Genomic DNA, 17,760 nt, shown 5'->3' on the forward strand with positions numbered 1-17,760 from the left:
TTCCCACCATGTGTTCTGCCTTTCCCGTGATGACAACTGGGCCGATGGGCTGCAGCCAATCAGGGAGTAATACGTCCTAGGTGGAGGATAATTCTCCTTAAAAAGGGATGGGGTTTCGCCATTTCCTGTCTTGCTTCTTACACTCTTGCTCCTGAAGATGTAAGCAATAAAGTTTTGCCGCAGAAGATTCTGGTTTGCTGTGTTCTTCCTGGCCGGGCGTGAGAACGCGTTATTAAGAATTGGTGCTGAGACCCGGGACGGGACGAGAAGACCTGGGACGAGAAATTCCGGGACGAGAAATTCCGGGACGAGAAATTCCGGGACGAGAAAAAATCCGGGAAGAAAAAACCCGGGAGGAAACTCGGGACGGGAGTTTCACCGGCGCAAGGAAGATCCCTCATTCCAGAACCAGAACTGCGGGTCGCGGTAATAAAGGTTCCCGTAAAGCAGACTGTTAAGAAGGATTCAACTGCATGAATTCAGAACTTTTCAGCTGGGGAACGAGAGTACCAGTGAGTATAGCTTTACGAGGTAAGCCTGGCCTTGAACTTTCTAACGAAATTCAAGACAGTCTATCAGAAGTAAAGTGGGAAATAGCTTTACAAGGTATGTTTGGCCTTGAACTTTGTCTAGTGTTAGAAGCCCTTTTGTTCCTTTTCACATGTCAACAAGTGGTTAAGGCAGGGCGGATTCTGGACGAAATTCAAGACAATCTATCAGAAGTAAAGCGGGGAGAGAGAGTAGGAGCAAAGAGGAAACATGGTGCACAAAATAAGTATACAGGCCTTTCCAAGGGTCTTGAACCCGAGGAAAAGTTAAGGTCAGGTAGGAATACCTGGAGAGAGATTAGAAGGAAAAGAGGGAAAAGGGAAAAGAAGAAAGATCAATTAGCGGAGGTCTCTAGGAGAAGGAGCCTGTGCTCATCGCTGGATGGGCTCGGGGAGCTAGTTCTTAGTAGCTCTGAATCAGATAAAAAATTTAGCTTCTCTGAAGAAACAGACTTGGAGGAGGAAACAGCTCGTTATGAGAGAGAAAAGTGCCAGCCAGATAAAATGCGAGCTAATCGGTCAAGGAAAAAGCCAAAAGCGGCTGGCAAAGGCCAGCTTGCTGCTTGGCCTCTTGGCAGTCGGCTTCAAGGTCATAGTGCACCTCCACCCTATGCTGAGCCCCCGCCCTGCGTAGTGCATCAGCCCTGCGCAGAGAGGCAATGGACAGAGAGGCAATGCACAGACTCGTTCATTCCAAAGGAGGAACAAAGGAAAATACAACAGGCATTTCCGGTCTTTGAAGGAGCCGAGGGTGGGCGTGTCCACGCTCCGGTAGCGTATATACAGATTAAAGAGCTTGCCGAGTCGGTCCGTAACTATGGAGTCAGTGCTAATTTCACTATAGCACAAGTGGAAAGGCTTGCGAATCACGCTATGACTCCTGGTGATTGGCAGACGGTAGTAAAAGCTGTAGCCCCCAGTATGGGAATGTATCTTGAGTGGAAAGCCTTGTGGCAGGACTCCTGCCAGACGCAGGCAAGGGCCAATGCCACCATGAAAGGGGATCAGAGAACGTGGACTTTTGAATTACTTACAGGTCAGGGACAACACGCTGCTAACCAGACAAATTATCATTGGGGAGCATATGCTCAGATCTCAGCTGCTGCTGTTAAGGCATGGAAAGCACTACCTAAGAAGGGAGAGGCAAGTGGGCAGTTGACCAAGATTACTCAAGGTGCACAAGAGTCCTTCTCAGATTTTGTGGCCAGAATGACAGAGGCAGCAGGGCGTATTTTTGGAGATTCAGAGCAAGCCGCACCTCTGGTAGAACAACTCATTTATGAGCAAGCCACGCAGGAATGCCGAGCAGCCATAGCCCCAAGAAAGAACAAAGGTTTACAAGACTGGCTCAGGGTTTGTCGGGAGCTTGGGGGACCTCTCACCAATGCAGGCTTAGCGGCTGCCATCCTTCAATCCCAAAAATGCTCCATGGGCAGAAATGATCGGAGGACATGTTTTAACTGCAGGAAGCCTGGGCATCTTAAGAAAGATTGCAGAGCTCCAGATAAACAGGGGGGGACCCTCACTCTTTGCTCTAAGTGTGGCAAGGGTTATCATAGAGCCGACCAGTGTCGCTCTGTGAGGGATATAAAGGGCAGACTCCTTCCTCCGCAGTCAGAGAGACGACCCAGGAAGACCCACAAGGGTGGAGCCTATACCATCCTTGCCCCCTGGAACCATGGGCCTTATTCTCGGCCGGGGTTCACTCACCTTGCAGGGCTTAGTAGTCCACCCTGGAGTTATGGATTGTCAACATTCCCCTGAAATACAGGTCCTGTGCTCAAGCCCCAAGGGCGTTTTTTCTATTAGCAAAGGAGATAGGATGGCTCAGCTGCTGCTCCTCCCTGATAATACCAGGGAGAAATTTGCAGGACCTGAGATAAAGAAAATGGGCTCCTCCAGAAATGATTCTGCCTATTTGGTTGTAAGGAAAAGGGTTAGGACGTCAAGAGCAAGGAAGGACAGAGCCCATATCACCTAATATCTAATGATTGGGCAGTTTTAGTTACCTCCTTTTCAGGACAAATAGATAACCATTATCCAAAACATCCACTTTTACAGTTTGTCCAAAATCAATCTGTTGTGTTTCCACAAATAACAGTAAGAAACCCACTTAAAAATGGGATTGTGGTATATACTGATGGATCAAAAACTGGTATAGGTGCCTATGTGGCTAATGGTAAAGTGGTATCCAAACAATATAATGAAAATTCACCTCAAGTGGTAGAATGTTTAGTGGTTTTAGAAGTTTTAAAAACCTTTTTAGAACCCCTTAATATTGTGTCAGATTCCTGTTATGTGGTCAATGCAGTAAATCTTTTAGAAGTGGCTGGGATGTGAATAAAAGTTTCCGGGATTGTGCGTTACTTCCATTCAGTATGAGAAATTTACTAGGGCAGCTAATTTGTTAAAAGGTCTTTCTCAGTATATGTTACAGAATTGGACGGCTGAATTTGAACAGACCCTTCGGGAATTGAGACTTGCCATCATTCAGGTCAACTCCAAGCGCTTGGACCTGTCCCTGATCAAAGGATTACCCAATTGGATCTCCTCAGCATTTTCCTTCTTTAAAGAATGGGTGGGGGTGAGATTATTTGGAGATACACTTCGCTGTGGATTAGTGTTGCTTCTTTGGTTGGTCTGTAAGCTTAAGGCCCAAACTAGGAGAGACAAGGTGGTTATTGCCCAGGCGCTTGCAGGACTAGAACATGGTGCTTCCCCTGATATATAGTTATCTATGCTTAAGCAATAGGTCGCTGGCCACTCAGCTCTTAAACCCCACGAGGCTAGTCTCATTGCACGGGATAGAGTGAGTGTGCTTCAGCAGCCCGAGAGAGTTGCACGGCTAAGCACTGCAGTAGAAGGGCTCTGCGGCATATATGAGCCTATTCTAGGGAGACATGTCATCTTTCAAGAAGGTTGAGTGTTCAAGTGTCCTTCCCCCAGGAAAAACAACACGGGACCAGACCAGGACCCCTCTGGGTGATGAGCCTGGGAGGAGGTTATGTGTACGGCTCCTTTACCTGCACACTGGGGATTTGACCTCTATCTCCACTCTCATTAATATGGGTGGCCTATTGCTCTTATTAAAAGAAAAGGGGGATCTGTGAGGAGCCGCCCTCACATTTGCCATTATAAGATGGCACTGACAGCTGTGTTCTAAGTGGTAAACATAGTCTGCACACATGCAGGGGCAGTTTTCCCACCATGTGTTCTGCCTTTCCCGTGATGACAACTGGGCCGATGGGCTGCAGCCAATCAGGGAGTAATACGTCCTAGGTGGAGGATAATTCTCCTTAAAAAGGGATGGGGTTTCGCCATTTCCTGTCTTGCTTCTTACACTCTTGCTCCTGAAGATGTAAGCAATAAAGTTTTGCCGCAGAAGATTCTGGTTTGCTGTGTTCTTCCTGGCCGGGCGTGAGAACGCGTTATTAAGAGTTCTGAGACAAACAGCACATATCAGAATGCATGGGTAGAGCCATTCAGAGCAACATTTAAACACCCACAATAAAACCCACCACATCTAGAGCACAGCTCTGTGATGGGCACTTGCTTTGATACACACTCAGCCTTGGGTCTAACAACCAGCTCTGAAAAATGAAAATTAAGAAACCTCAAAGAACCAGAAAGAAAAACAATCAAGTCCACAGTCTACAGAAGAAAGGAAATAAGACCAATCAGAATAAGACCCACCCCCAAAATCAAAAAAGCTAAGCCTTTTTAAAAATATATCAAATAAATTGATATGCCCTCAATTTTATTACATAGATTCAGATAAGTCAAATGAGAAATAGAAGAAAATTCAACTGAAGCCACAGAAACAGGACTGCAAGACATTACTGTAACACCACCAAACAAGACAAACAAACAAACAAAAAAGCTGGATAAACCCCCACAAATACACAACTTACCAAGACTTACACATGAAGAGAATCTGAACACATAAATAAATGAACATATAAATATCTGAGCATACAAACACACTAATCCAATAATCAAAAACTACTCACTAAGAGAAACAAAGACCCAAACTGGCTTTACTGACTCTATCAAACCCTGAAGAGTTGACATCTTTTCTCCTCAAACTCTTCCGAAGAACCTAAGTGAGTTTATGCAGTGGGTCTACGCTGCAAGCGTGAGCATCTGTTTTTAATAAGCACTCTCTTTATTGTGCTCACTGAACATCGCCTCCTTCACTGATCTTCTGCACTCCAGAGGGAGGCAGAAAAACCAAGGAGAGTCCACCATGGCTGCACTGTGACCTTCACAGGGCACAGCCTCACCCAGGTGGGAACCCTGGAGGATGCGCCTGGAGGGGAGGGAATCTACTTGGCCAACTGGGGTACCAGCCCCACTGTGACTGAGCAGCACTGCTCCTTGGGCTAGGGCCCCTGGCTGTAATGAAGGATGAACAAAGGCAGCTGAGCCAAGTGCTTTCTCCCCATCTACTTCCTGACTGATGATGCGTGCAGTGTCACCAGCCACCTCAAGTTCTGCTGACTGATAGGCTTTCTCCTCAGTACTCTAGCAAATGAGCCAGGAATTTGCTCTTCATAAAGGAAAGCTGTTCAGTTGGTAGAGTGCTTGCCTATCAAGCAGGAAACCCTGGTTTAGTGACACACCAAATAATCCAGGCACGATAATGCATGTTTGTAAAACTAGCACTCAGGAAGGAAGGCAGGAGGATTCGAAGTTTAAAGTCATCTTCCCTCAGCTACTAGTAAGTTCAAGGATAGCCTGGGCTACATACCAGACTCTGACTTTTAAAGATGTTGGGGGATGCTTGAGACACATAAATAGTCTGAAATGTACAGATCTTTTGACCCAATAGTTTCATTTTTGGGAAATAAGCAATCAGAGAAGCATCCAGAGTTTTATACTCATTGCAATATTACTTAACACAAAGCTAGATAAATATTATATATCCAATTGTACTTATAGTGGCATCAAAACCTAAAAACAAAGTTATAGCATATGATGGCTTCTTAAGTATTTAATGAATAATGGTGTTCATATTCTCGTCAGTACATTCTAAAATTTCCTCCATAATGCAAAAACATGCATTCTTCTTATAGTTATAAAACCGATAAAACCAAAGTATTCTTTTTATCCTATTATAAATTAGGTGTCTAATACTACATCTCTACCTACATGTAAAAAAGAAGATAAAATATATATTATTTATTCCAGAAAAAAAAAACCAAAAAGTTACTTTCTTATGTATTATTCATATTGTTTACAGGGGAGTAATTCTTTTAACTTGATTTAATTAATACTAATTACTGAAGAACAAATGAAAAACCTTAAGTTAAAGACTAAGACTATAAGCTTGCTATAATAATTTACAGATTAAAACTGTATTTTTCTAACCCAACAGACTATAGATTCATGACCTACTTTAGAATTCAGCTTGTTAAATTTGGTACCATAAACCTTTTATTTGCTGATACAAACCTTAATCAACAGTAGTGCTACAGTTTAACTGGCAATGAGAGGAACCTCAATACTCTTTAAAACCACGCCAGTGCCAAGCCAGGTTCTGAGGCCCGCCTTGTAGTGGTGCCCAGATGCTTCCGGCTCCACTACACTACAGCTCTAACTTACCAAGTGTTAGAGAATGAATCATTTCTAAACATTATTAAACAAAACTAAAAAAAAAGTATCAAGTTCTCTTAATAGAAGACCATTTCAACAATTCAAATGATACATTTTTACAAATATTATATACGCTCTCTGTATAGTATCCAAATAAATATGAGAACCTCTTTTCTTTTCTATAAAACTACCTTGTTGCTATACCATGTTAAAAATATGACATAATTTCTAAATGCACATTAAAAATGATGCAATGTGACTTCAAAGTAAGAAACAGATATCAAACATAACTAAAACCACAGATTTTGTTTTTGTTTTTTAAAATCCATTAACTTAAAAAGCCAAATGTGTGTGAATCCCTTAGGTCTCAAAAAATTTGAGAGGGAAAAAAAAAAAACTGTAGCAGCTTAAAAGTATAGCTTTTCATTAGTAGCACAAATCTTTAAGGGATCTATTAAGAAATCTGATTTTGTAACAATACTACTAAAACACAAGGCTTAGAACTTGCTCATGAGAGATATAGACAAGTGTAAGTGTGTGTGTGTGTGTGTAAACATGCAATATATACATATATATGTATATATTTACTCAATGTACATTGCATATTTGCATGAAAATGACCTTCAGTAACTCTGCATAAGAAAAAAAACCACAGATACACAACTCCATGTTGCAAGTGAAAATTAAAGAAGCACATACCACACCACACAGCATTTTCACAGGGCTGCTAAAACAAACTAACACACACTTAACTTAATAACTTAATAATGAATATTTCTTTTTATCCATCCCATCAATGAGACTATACTTAAAATGTCACCCAAAATAAATAATCTCCTTTTCGAGGCTTGAATAGTTCTGGGGTTCTTGCAGTATAATTACTTCATTAAAAGGACAACTGTGATAGAAACAAATGCAGAAAGCTACATCCAGACACTAGACAGTTTTGGAAATCCTGTAGAAGAGGAGGAGAAAGGATTGTAGGAGGGGTGGGGGTGGGGGACCTGTCAAGGACACAACACAGAATCAGCTAGCTAACCTGGGCTCACAGGGGCTCAGAGAGACTGAACCATCAACCAGGAAGCCTGCCTGAGACTGACCTAGGCCCTCTACACATTACAGTTGTGTAGCTTGGTCTTCCTGTGGGACTCCTCACATTGAGAGCAAGAGCTGTCTCTGACTTCTGATACTTACTGGGCTGCCTCATCTAGCTTTAATAGGATAGGATGTGCCCAGTCTTACAGCAACAATTGGATATGCCATGGCTGGTTGATGTCCATGGGAGGCTTGCCCTTTTCTGAAGAGGAGGAGTAGATTTGAGGGAAGGGAAATGTGGGAGGGGGAAGGGACTGGAAAGAGAAGAAGGAGGGGAAACTTCAGTAGGGATATAAAATTAATTAATTTTTTTAAAGGACAGTTGTTTTGAATTATTAAAACCTGTTAACTGCCAAGTCACTTTTGTACAACTAAGTAGACCAAGCACATTCACAACCATCTGACTAACTCAAACACTCTGACCACAGACTATTTAGAAAACATAGGCCATAAAATATTTTCTTTTTACTAAAATAACTACTACACTTATTTGTACTTAAGACAAAATTAACACTTATTAAGCTATAAGACTTAGGGCTGGAGAGATGATTTAGCAGTTAGGAGCACTGACTGCTTTTCCAGGGGTCCTGAGTTCAATTCCCAGCAACCACATGGTGGCTCACAACCATCTGCAATGGGATCTGATGCCCTCTTCTGGTGTGTCTGAAGACAGCTACAGTGTACTCATATACATTAAAATCTGACTTAAACTACACACTACATATATGATTACTTTTTATATTATACTTTTAATATCCATGTTATTATACTTTTTATATCTGTGTGTGTGTGTGTGTGTGTGTGTGTGTGTGTGTGTGTGTGTGTGTGTGTGTGATTACTTTATCTTAGTCTTAAGTGACTCAGTATGAAACAATGGCAAGTCAAGGCTACCTCTGAATCTGTAGTGTGACAGGCAGATAAGGCTCAAGCTACACACACTGATCTTTGCAGCCACTAAGAAGCAACTGTGTGAGGACCATGCAGATGTTCAGAGTGCACACTACTTCTCAAGCAGAAAGCTGTGCCTGACTGCAGATCTCAACATGAATCTTCGTTAGAAAGCTGACCTTGATGTACACAACACAGTCTGGAGAAGTCTACTGATTCTCTTCACATTCACTTACTCTTTCTGTCATCTCTATATGCTGAACCCATATAGTGAATTTATACTACACATGTTACATTTTTCAGTTCTGAAATTCCATTTGATTCATATTCTAAATCTCATTCGATTTTCAAATACTAGAAGCAAACCCTAACCCCCATTTTCCACTTATATCAAGTGCTTAGCTTTAACTCAAGGCTTGTTTAAGGTCCTTCTTATCACTCTATTTTGTGGCACAATTTCCTTTTTCTTTGTATGTCAAGAAAATTTGCCCTGTATTCTAGACACTCCAAACATTGCCCCAGGACTTGAGGCTCTCGTAAGGCCCCCTGGGACTATGACTTTAGGTTCGGATCACAGACCCTCAGTTAGCCTTCTGGGGGTGGTGGTCCCCATGCAAGTTCCAATGTTTAAAGCTTCTGCTTCGCTGTTTGGGGGTCACCCCATCTATGTGCATAGCTTGAGCTGTGGTTTATCTTATAGGTCATTCTCTGCTTCCTTATATATAAACATGAAAATTTTAAAGATTTTTAATAAGGAAGGCTACAAAGAAAAGTAGCAGACTATGCCCCAAATACGTTTATAACATTTGGTCTAAGTTCACAAGGACACTAAAATCCCACCATATTACAAGTAAGAAAAAAAAAAAAAAAAAAAAAGCATGCCTCTGAGCTCAGAGAGAAGACTGAAGATACCGAGTGAAGTCCATACAGTTGTTAAGACTGACCAGAGTGCCTGCGGAAGCTTCCAAAGGCACGTATCCCGTAATCTGACAAGGTCAGCTTCTGGGTTTTACCCAAAATGAAAAGTAAGTACATGAACACGAGCAGTTGCAAACCAGACCCAAGTATTACAGCAACTCCATTATTACTATTTAAAAAGACGGAACATAGTAGGGTGCTCCAATCTGACAGAAATTGGGAATGCCGATCTCATCAGTATCTAGCTTTCAGTGTAGGGGAACTTCAAAGGGTTAAAAAGCTAAAGGCCCATCACAGTGTAGAGAGAAACCAAGAGAGCAATACAAATGAAGCAATACAAAGTATCCTACAGAATGGGCATACATGTACACATAGGTATGCCCTAAAACCTAGGAAAGAAAGGAAATGTGTTAGAGACAAAACTATGGTTTTGTCCAGAGAGGAACAGTACATTCCAAAGCCAAGCATCAGCAAGAACAGAGCATCTGTATAGCCGTGTAAAATTAAAGAAGTACAGGGCAATTTTCAGAGTGTGTGTGTGCGTGCGTGTGTGCGTGCGTGTGTACCTGGTTTTTTTTTTTGGGGGGGGGAGGGTAGGTGAGGTAGGCAAGAAAAGAAAGTCAAAAGGGAAAAATCAGGAAATAAAGGAGAATGTGAAGCAAATTGCCCTCAGTTACGCAGGACTAAAAGTCTGACTCTTCGGGCTCTCACCCTTGACTATAGTGCTATGCACTGGGAAGGAGACTCTGAGCAAACTCCCCAGAGAAATTTTAGGGAGAGTCAACACTGGCAGACTAGAGGACTGCCCTGGATGAAGAGCTGCCTTGGGGCAAATGGATAAACTGAACAACTTAGCCTCAGGGTTCATCGTGGGAACAAACGGGGGAGGGGAGCGCAACCCTTTCAACTGCTAATTTGGTAGTTACCAAGGACTTTACTCTGTTCAAAGCACTGTATTGAGTACTTTACATATTAATTCCACCTTCACCGCATCCCTGTGTGCTGTCTATTAAGTACTATTCCAGTGACTATATACACACCCAAGTAATAATTTTTAAAAGACTACAAAGAAAGGAATAAAAAAATCTACTATTAACAATCTCTCAAAAAACAAATAATTAGTTATAATTAGTAAAATATGAACAAGCCTTCTATATTAAAAGTTTATTATTTTCCAAATTTATTTTTATATGGATATTTTGCTTGCATGTATGTAATATGTGTACCATATGTGTGCAGTGCCTATGGCTGCCAGAAGACGGTGCCAGATCCCCTGGGATTAAAGTTACAGATTCACCATGTGGATGTTGAGACCCTGGCCTGGGTCCTGTGAGAGTTGAGCAAGTGCTAGTAACCACTGAGCCATCTTTCCAGCCCCATGTTTTCAAAGTTTTTTTATAAAACTATGTAAAAGAAAAAAAGCTGAGTAGTATGCAAATTTAATACAACCCAATCAAAATGCCAATTAAGATGTATTTTTAGATATACACAGGATTCCAAATGGAAAGGCATAGGATAGCTAAATTCAATTTTGAAGAAAAGAATAAGTGACAGAAGTCACTCCAACTTGATTTCAAGATTATGTTACTGTAGTAAATCAAGACTGTCTGGGATTGGCAGAGGAAAAGATATAGTAAGCAAACAGATTAAGCCTGACACAAAAGCAGACAACAGTATTGAAAACAAATAAGCAGCCTACTGGAGAAGGATAACCTTTCAACAATAATACTATAGAAAATGTGGCATAAAATCATAGGCAATTAAAAGAAACCTCATCAAGGGACCCCTTACCTGATCTTCAACCTTTATACAAGAAACTCAAAATACATCTACATTGGGGGTGGGGGTGGGGCTAGGGTGGGAGGTAAAGCCATATACCTGTAGCCAGGAGAATCATCCCTGGAGCTGGATGCAGAGCTGTTAAGCCACTCAAAGTAAGTGCAGGGCATTAAATTCCAGTCCTCTGGAAGAGCAGGGAGTGTTCCCAGCCTCTGAACCATCTCTCCAGCCTCCAGATAGATCATGTATTTAAATGCAGACCACCGATCTATAAACGGGAAAAACCATAGGGACCTACAACTTGGTGTAATTCTTCAGCATGACTTCAAATACAAATACACGATCCACAAAAACTGAAAGCTTTCATTCCACAAAAGACTCTTAAAAGTCAAAAAACCAAACAAAATAACGACATAACAAAATAAGAATAAAAATAACAACAAAAACCAGGTAACCCATGTGGAGCAGAGCTAAACAGAACTCTCAACAGCAACCTCTAGTGGCAGACAAGCACTTAGAGAAACGTTCATCAGTGTCCTTAAACATCACGACAATACAGATCAAAACGATTCTGAGATCCCACCTTAAAACACATCAGAATGTCTAAGATCAAAAAACTCAAGTGACAGCACATGCTGGTGAGGATGTGGAGCAAGGGGAACACTTCTCCATTGCTGGTGGGTGTGCAAACTTGTACAACCATTTTGGAAATCAATGCGGTGGTTTCTCAGAAAACTGGGACACTTGCTCAACTATGTTCATAGCAGCTTTATTTGTAATAGTCAGAAACCTGAAACAACCCAGATGTCCCTCAACAAAAGAATGGGATAAAAAAATATGCATTTACACAATGGAATACTACTCAGCTATTAAAAACAAAGATATCATGAAATTTGCAGGCAAATGGATGGAACTTGAAAGTATCATCCTGAGTTAGGTAACCCAAACTCAGAAAGACACCCATGGTGTGTACTCACTTATAAGTGGATGTTAGCCATAAAGAACAGGATAACCATGCTATAATCCACAGATCCAAAGAAGCTAAGTAACAAGGAGGGCCCAAGGGAGGATGCTTGAATCTCACTCAGAAGGGGAAATTGTCACTGGAGGCAGGGGGAGGGAAGTAAATGGGTGGAGAAAGGAGGATGGGAAGGGAGTGGGGGTAGGGAACAGGTGTGGGAAAAGTAGAAGTGGGTGTGGGGAAGATAGGGCTGGGAGAGAGGGCAGAAATCAGTGTGGGGAAGGGGCATCTCTGGAATATGCAGGTGACCTGGGACATGGGATACTCCAAGGAGTCTATGGGAATGACCCTGGCTGAGACTCCTAGCAGCTGGGGACATGAAAACCAAAGTGGCCACCTCCTGTAGCCAGGTAGGAAGTCCAGTGGAAGGAATGGGGCACCAACCCACTCATAAAACCTTTGACCCAAAATCCATCCTGCTTACAAAATGTGCAGGGATAAAGATGAAACAGAGACTGAGGGAATGGCCAACCACTGAATGGCCCAACTTGAGAACCATCCCATGGGAGAGAACCAACCCCGACACTATTAATGACCCTCTGCTACATCTGCAGACAGGAGCCTAACATAATTGTCTTCTGAGAGGCTCCACCCAGCAGCTGATGAAACAGAGGCAGAGACCCACAGCCAAACAGTAAGCAGAGTTTCGGGAAGTCTGTAGAAGAGTTGGGGGTTGGGAGGATTGAGGGAGGCAGAAGGGTCAAGGACACCACAAGAATAGCTAGAATCAATTAACCTGTGGGCCTGTGGGGGCTCACAGAGGACCAAGACCCCAAATGTATAGCTTGGTCTTCATGCGGGTCCCTGGCAATTGGAGCAGGGGCTGACTATAACTGTTGCCTGCCAGTGGGTCCCCTTCCCTAGGTGGACTGTTTTGTCTGGTCTCCGTGGGAGAGGATGCACTTAGCACTTAGTCCTGATGCAATCTGGTGCGTCAGGGTAGGTTGGTACCCATGGGGTGCTTCCTCTTCTTTGAGGAGAGAGGGGAGAGGGTACTGAGGGGAAGAGTTTGTGAGAGTGGGACTTGGAGGAGAGGAGGGAAAGGGGATTGCAATAAGAATACAATGTTAATTAAAAATAAAAAAGAAGCCGGGTGTGGTGGTGCACGCCTTTAATCCCAGCACTCGGGAGGCAGAGGCAGGCGGATTTCTGAGTTCGAGGCCAGCCTGGTCTACAAAGTGAGTGCCAGGACAGCCAGGGCTACACAGAGAAACCCTGTCTCGAAAAACCAAAAAAATAAAAAATAAAAAATAAAAAAAAAATAAAAAAAATAAAAAAGAGTATGAAGGAAAAGCTACAGAGTAGAAAGTGAAACAAAGCTGGAGGTAAGGGCAATATAAGTCATCTGGTAGGAGTCACGGTTATCTCCTCAATTCAGGAGAGGCTCATTTCCCAAATACAGTCACAGGTTTGAAAACATGTCAGATCTAGATCATACTATCAAACATAATTCCTGATATAGACTGTGCTCAAGGAACTCTGGAAGCTGGTTTCAACTTTAAAAGAGGAAACCTGAGGCACAGATACCATGCTGATAACAAGAAGAAAGGGTACAGTAACAAGATATAAAGTGGAAATTTCTCATTGTGTCATGTGATGCAGAAGAGCCAGGAGAGGACATGTCATGTTTGGCGATAGTATAAACAGAACTCTACAGACAGTGCCAGAGCGCTTGCACTGCTGGCCACGCAATGCTCCGCTAGTCCCACTTCTTCCCCGATCTTATACTTCACGGAGAGAGGCGAGGCAGAGAACTTTACCTGGTGTTCCTGCTGGTTCTGGCTGCTGCTGCTGACTCAGCAGAGACCTGGCAGGTTCTGGTTGCTGCTGCTGACTCCTGCTGATTCAGCAGAGACCTGGCTGTTTCTACTGGGGCTGATTCGTTTTTGGTGAACTGGACTTTTGATATCCTGACAATGGAGACTGGAATCAGCCCAAAGAACTACTTCTAACCAGGTCCACATCCCCTTGTCCTATTTACCATCTTTTCTCCCCTGCCTTTGGACAGTGGGCTAGGAAGGGGCAGGGGTGTTGAAGCATTTGGGAACCCTTATTAAAGTAGGTTTTGAAAAATTGAAGCCTACAAGATATAACAGTAAGAGGAAAGGGAGACAAAAAAGGAGTCAAAAGCAAAGAGGTAACAGCATATCACTGAGTTATGACCTAGTCTGAGAGATCTAGTAGACTAGTGTTATGCCTTGACTGCACGGTTACACAAATCTACACCATAAGAGATAGCCATGAGAAAACATATGTTGTTTAGGATAAACATGGCAAAGAGAAAGGGATAGAGTTTCTCAGACAATATCAAACAAGAGACAAAAAATGCCAACATTTTTCTTTATAGGGTATTAAGAATTCTGAATATTTCTTGAGTTCTTCCTCTATGAGATGCTTAAAAGTTAAGACTGCTGGAGCCAGACTGGTGTACATTTATAATCCAGTACCTGGGAGGCTAAGCCAGGAGGTTAACACCTTCAACACCAGACAAAACAACAAACAAATAAAAGGAAAGGGTGGCTGTATTCACTTTGCTTCAGATTTCAAAGAATTATACCAGTACTATGGTCTAAATGTGTCCCCACAAAATTCTTCTGTGGCAGCTTAACCCCACGTGACAGACAGTGTTACAGTGTAGGCCTCTGGGAGGTGAGTGCTGCATGCGGTTAGTACCCTTAGAAAAGGTGCTGAAGGAGCCTGGCTCTTCCTTCCTCCGCGTGAAAAGCAGTTTGGAGGACACCATCTATGAAGCAGAAAACAAGTCAACAGACTGAATCTACCAGCACACTTGAACATGCTGGCCATCTACAAATTACAAAAATTAAGCTATCTCATACTGTGGCTGGGAGATTAAGGTAAAGAACTGGGCCGGGGAGACCCTAGTGCTCGCTCGCCACACAAGTATGAGGACCTGCATCTCAACCCTCAGAACCCACATAAAGCTGGGTGCAATGGTGTATCTGGATTATGAATCGCAGTGCTCCTATGGTGAAATGGTAGATGAGACAAGAAAATCTCTAGAAGTTCAAGGGTCAGCTGGTCTAGAAGCAAATAAAAAACCTGTCTAATACAAGATGTCTCAGCAAAGACCAACACCCAGTTACTGTCTGACCTTCCAATGTGCCTCAGCTCATGCTTACCTCCACACACACACACACACACACACACACACACACACACACACACACACACACACCCCATAGCACATGCATACCTCCACACACACATCACACTTGCGCACACACACCAGAGAACTAAGAGAACCAGTTCCAGTGCCCTTAAAAGACACTGCATTGTCCCTGCTCATTAAGTTTTTGTTCAGCTCAACATTTTTCAAAACATTTCTTACATTTTTTCTTTGATTTCTTCTCATATTTCTTATTTAAGTCTTACAAATCATTTTGTACCTAGGACAGCCTTGAGAGAAGACTTGCCAGCCTCTTAGGTTGTGCAAAGCTCCTGATTACAGCCATTAGGCAGAGGACTGTGAGAAGCAAATGGGGACAAATCTTGAAAATAGATGTCATTGAGCAACTCCCCTTCTTTTCTGGGGACCACAGCAGTCTTTAGACAATAGTCTAAGTGTGTGGTGGAGGATGCTATCCTCTGCCAAAGCAAAGGAAATGCTTCTCTAGGTTGAACAAAGGCTTCGGCAGGTTTCAAACTCCTAGGTCATACCCTTTGCTCATCAGGGCCCTGACAGACACTGAAAGATTCACACTGATTCTCATCTCCAACTCTGTTACAATAATAAACAGTCAGGACAACCTTCCTAGAACAAGCTTTCTGAAGCCAACTGGACCAATGTCTTCTGTAAAACCATTACAAAGCCCTCTGACTTCAATGAATGTATCTTAAACTAGCAAATTGGCTAACTTAAGTCTGACTTTTTATTAAAGCCACAAAGTTATCAAAAGCAACCAACATAAATTTTAAATAGAAAATATGTATGTGTATATATGTCTGTATGTACATATTTTTTTTCTTACAAAGCTTTTATAAGTCTAATGAAACAAAAGGAAATGATCCACAATATTAGGAGAAGGACCTGGGAGAGGAAGGGGAGGAGCTGTAGGGTAGAAATGGGGGTTAAGTGGGGGTTTCTGTGGTCAGCTTTTAGAGTCAACTTATTGACAAAGCCTGAATGCTTTCATTCTTTTTTAAAAATATTTATTTATTTATTTTATGTATATGAGTACACTGTAGTTGTCTTCAGACACACCAGAAGAGGGCATCAGATCTCATTACAGATGGTTGGTTGTGAGTCACTGTGTAGTTGCTGGAAATTGAACTCAGGACCTTTGGAAGAGCAGTCAGTGCTCTTAACCAACAAGTCATTGCTCCAGCCCAAAAGCTTGCATTCTTAAAAAGTAAAATAAAAATAAATCAGATGTGTTATCGACTTCGTCAAAAGGTAGAAAAATCAAACTGGAGAAGGAAAAGGGTTAAGATAAAGAAATGCAAATAAGTTCCCGTTATCCTCCTCTTGCGGAACAGAAGACTTAAAATGCAGTGTCTAGGTAATGTGAGTATTCCATTATTACAGCACAGGTGCCATTCAAAGAACTAAGTAGACTGTTACATGGCAGCTGATGCCAACAACAGCAGAGAATGACAGTATAATGGAGTACTACTCAGCAATTAAAAACAATGAATTTATGAAATTCTTAGGCAAATGGATGGATCTAGAGGATATCATCCTGAATGAGGTAACCCATTCACAAAAGAACACACATGATATGCACTCACTGATAAGCGGATATTAGCCCAGAAACTTAGAATATCCAAGATACAATTTGCAAAACACATGAAACTCAAGAAGAAGGAAGACCAAAGTGTGGATACTTCACTCCTTCTTAGAATGGGGAACAAAATACCCATGGAAGGAGTTACAGAGACAAAGTTCGGAGCTGAGACAGAAGGAAAAACCATCCAGAGACTGCCCCACCCAGGGATCCAACCCATATACAACCACCAAACACAGACACTATTGCATATGCCAGCAAGATTTTGCTGACAGGAACCTGACATAGCTCTCTCTTGTAAGGTTACGCCAATGCCTGGCAAATACAGAAGTAGATGCTCACAGTCATCTATTGGATGGAACACAGGGCCCCTAATGAAGGAGCTAGAGAAAGTACCCAAAGAGCTAAAGGGATCTGCAACCCTATAGGAGAAACAACAATATGAAGTAACCAGTACCCCCCCACCCCCAGAGCTGTGTCTCTAGCTACATATGTAGCAGAGGATGGCCTCGTCAGCCATCAATGGGAGGAGAGGCCCTTGGTATTGTGAAGATCATATGCCCCAGTACAGGGGAATGCCAGGGCCAGGAAGCAGGAGTGGGTGGGTTGGGGAGCAGGGCGAGGGGGGGGGGGGGAGAGGACATGGGGGCTTTGGGGATAGCATTTGAAATGTAAATGAAGGAAATATCTAATAAAATGCCTTTAAAATTATTAATAAAATGAAAAAACTTGATAACAAATTTTAAAAAAAGGAAATGAAGTGTCATTTTCTTAGTAAGAGGTAAACAGACAGAGACATAACTCAAAATTATTTTATCAAGAAATACAAGTAGATTATACCAAAGAAGACCCAGTGCCAGACAGATCAGTTTATTTCTAAGAATTATCTACCAGTCCTCCTCAAATTTTCAAAGCTCTGAAGACAGGAGACTTTAAGATACTTTTTTCAAAAAGAAAAGTCATTCTAGAAAATCAGAATTACCCTATAGAACCAGACAAAGACATGAGAAAACCATAGGCCTATAAATGTATTAATACTAATAAAAAGTAACATGGATAATTATATATACACACACAAATTATTACTAAATATATTCTATGGCCAGGAACTATTTTAGGAATTGAGTCTATGAGTATATAAAGCCAAGCCCCTTATGACTGACACAATACT

The 17,760-nt window shown here is 42.1% G+C and overlaps 1 protein-coding gene across 13 annotated transcripts in view; it reads right to left on the reverse strand.

The window, feature by feature from the left end:
* Positions 1 to 17,760, reverse strand: part of Clock (circadian locomotor output cycles kaput) — a 95,736-nt gene that overhangs the window by 66,076 nt on the left and 11,900 nt on the right. Inside the window, exon 3 of one of the 13 annotated variants that reach the window (XM_030254101.1) lies at positions 10,923 to 11,091. The exons of the other annotated variants lie outside the window; for them this stretch is intronic. The gene's annotated coding sequence lies outside the window, so the exon portion shown is untranslated. The remainder of the gene's footprint in view (positions 1 to 10,922; positions 11,092 to 17,760) is intronic. 13 annotated transcript variants of the gene reach the window in all.

Source organism: Mus musculus, chromosome 5, assembly GCF_000001635.26.
Source record: "Mus musculus strain C57BL/6J chromosome 5, GRCm38.p6 C57BL/6J".
Taxonomy (NCBI): domain Eukaryota; kingdom Metazoa; phylum Chordata; class Mammalia; order Rodentia; family Muridae; genus Mus; species Mus musculus.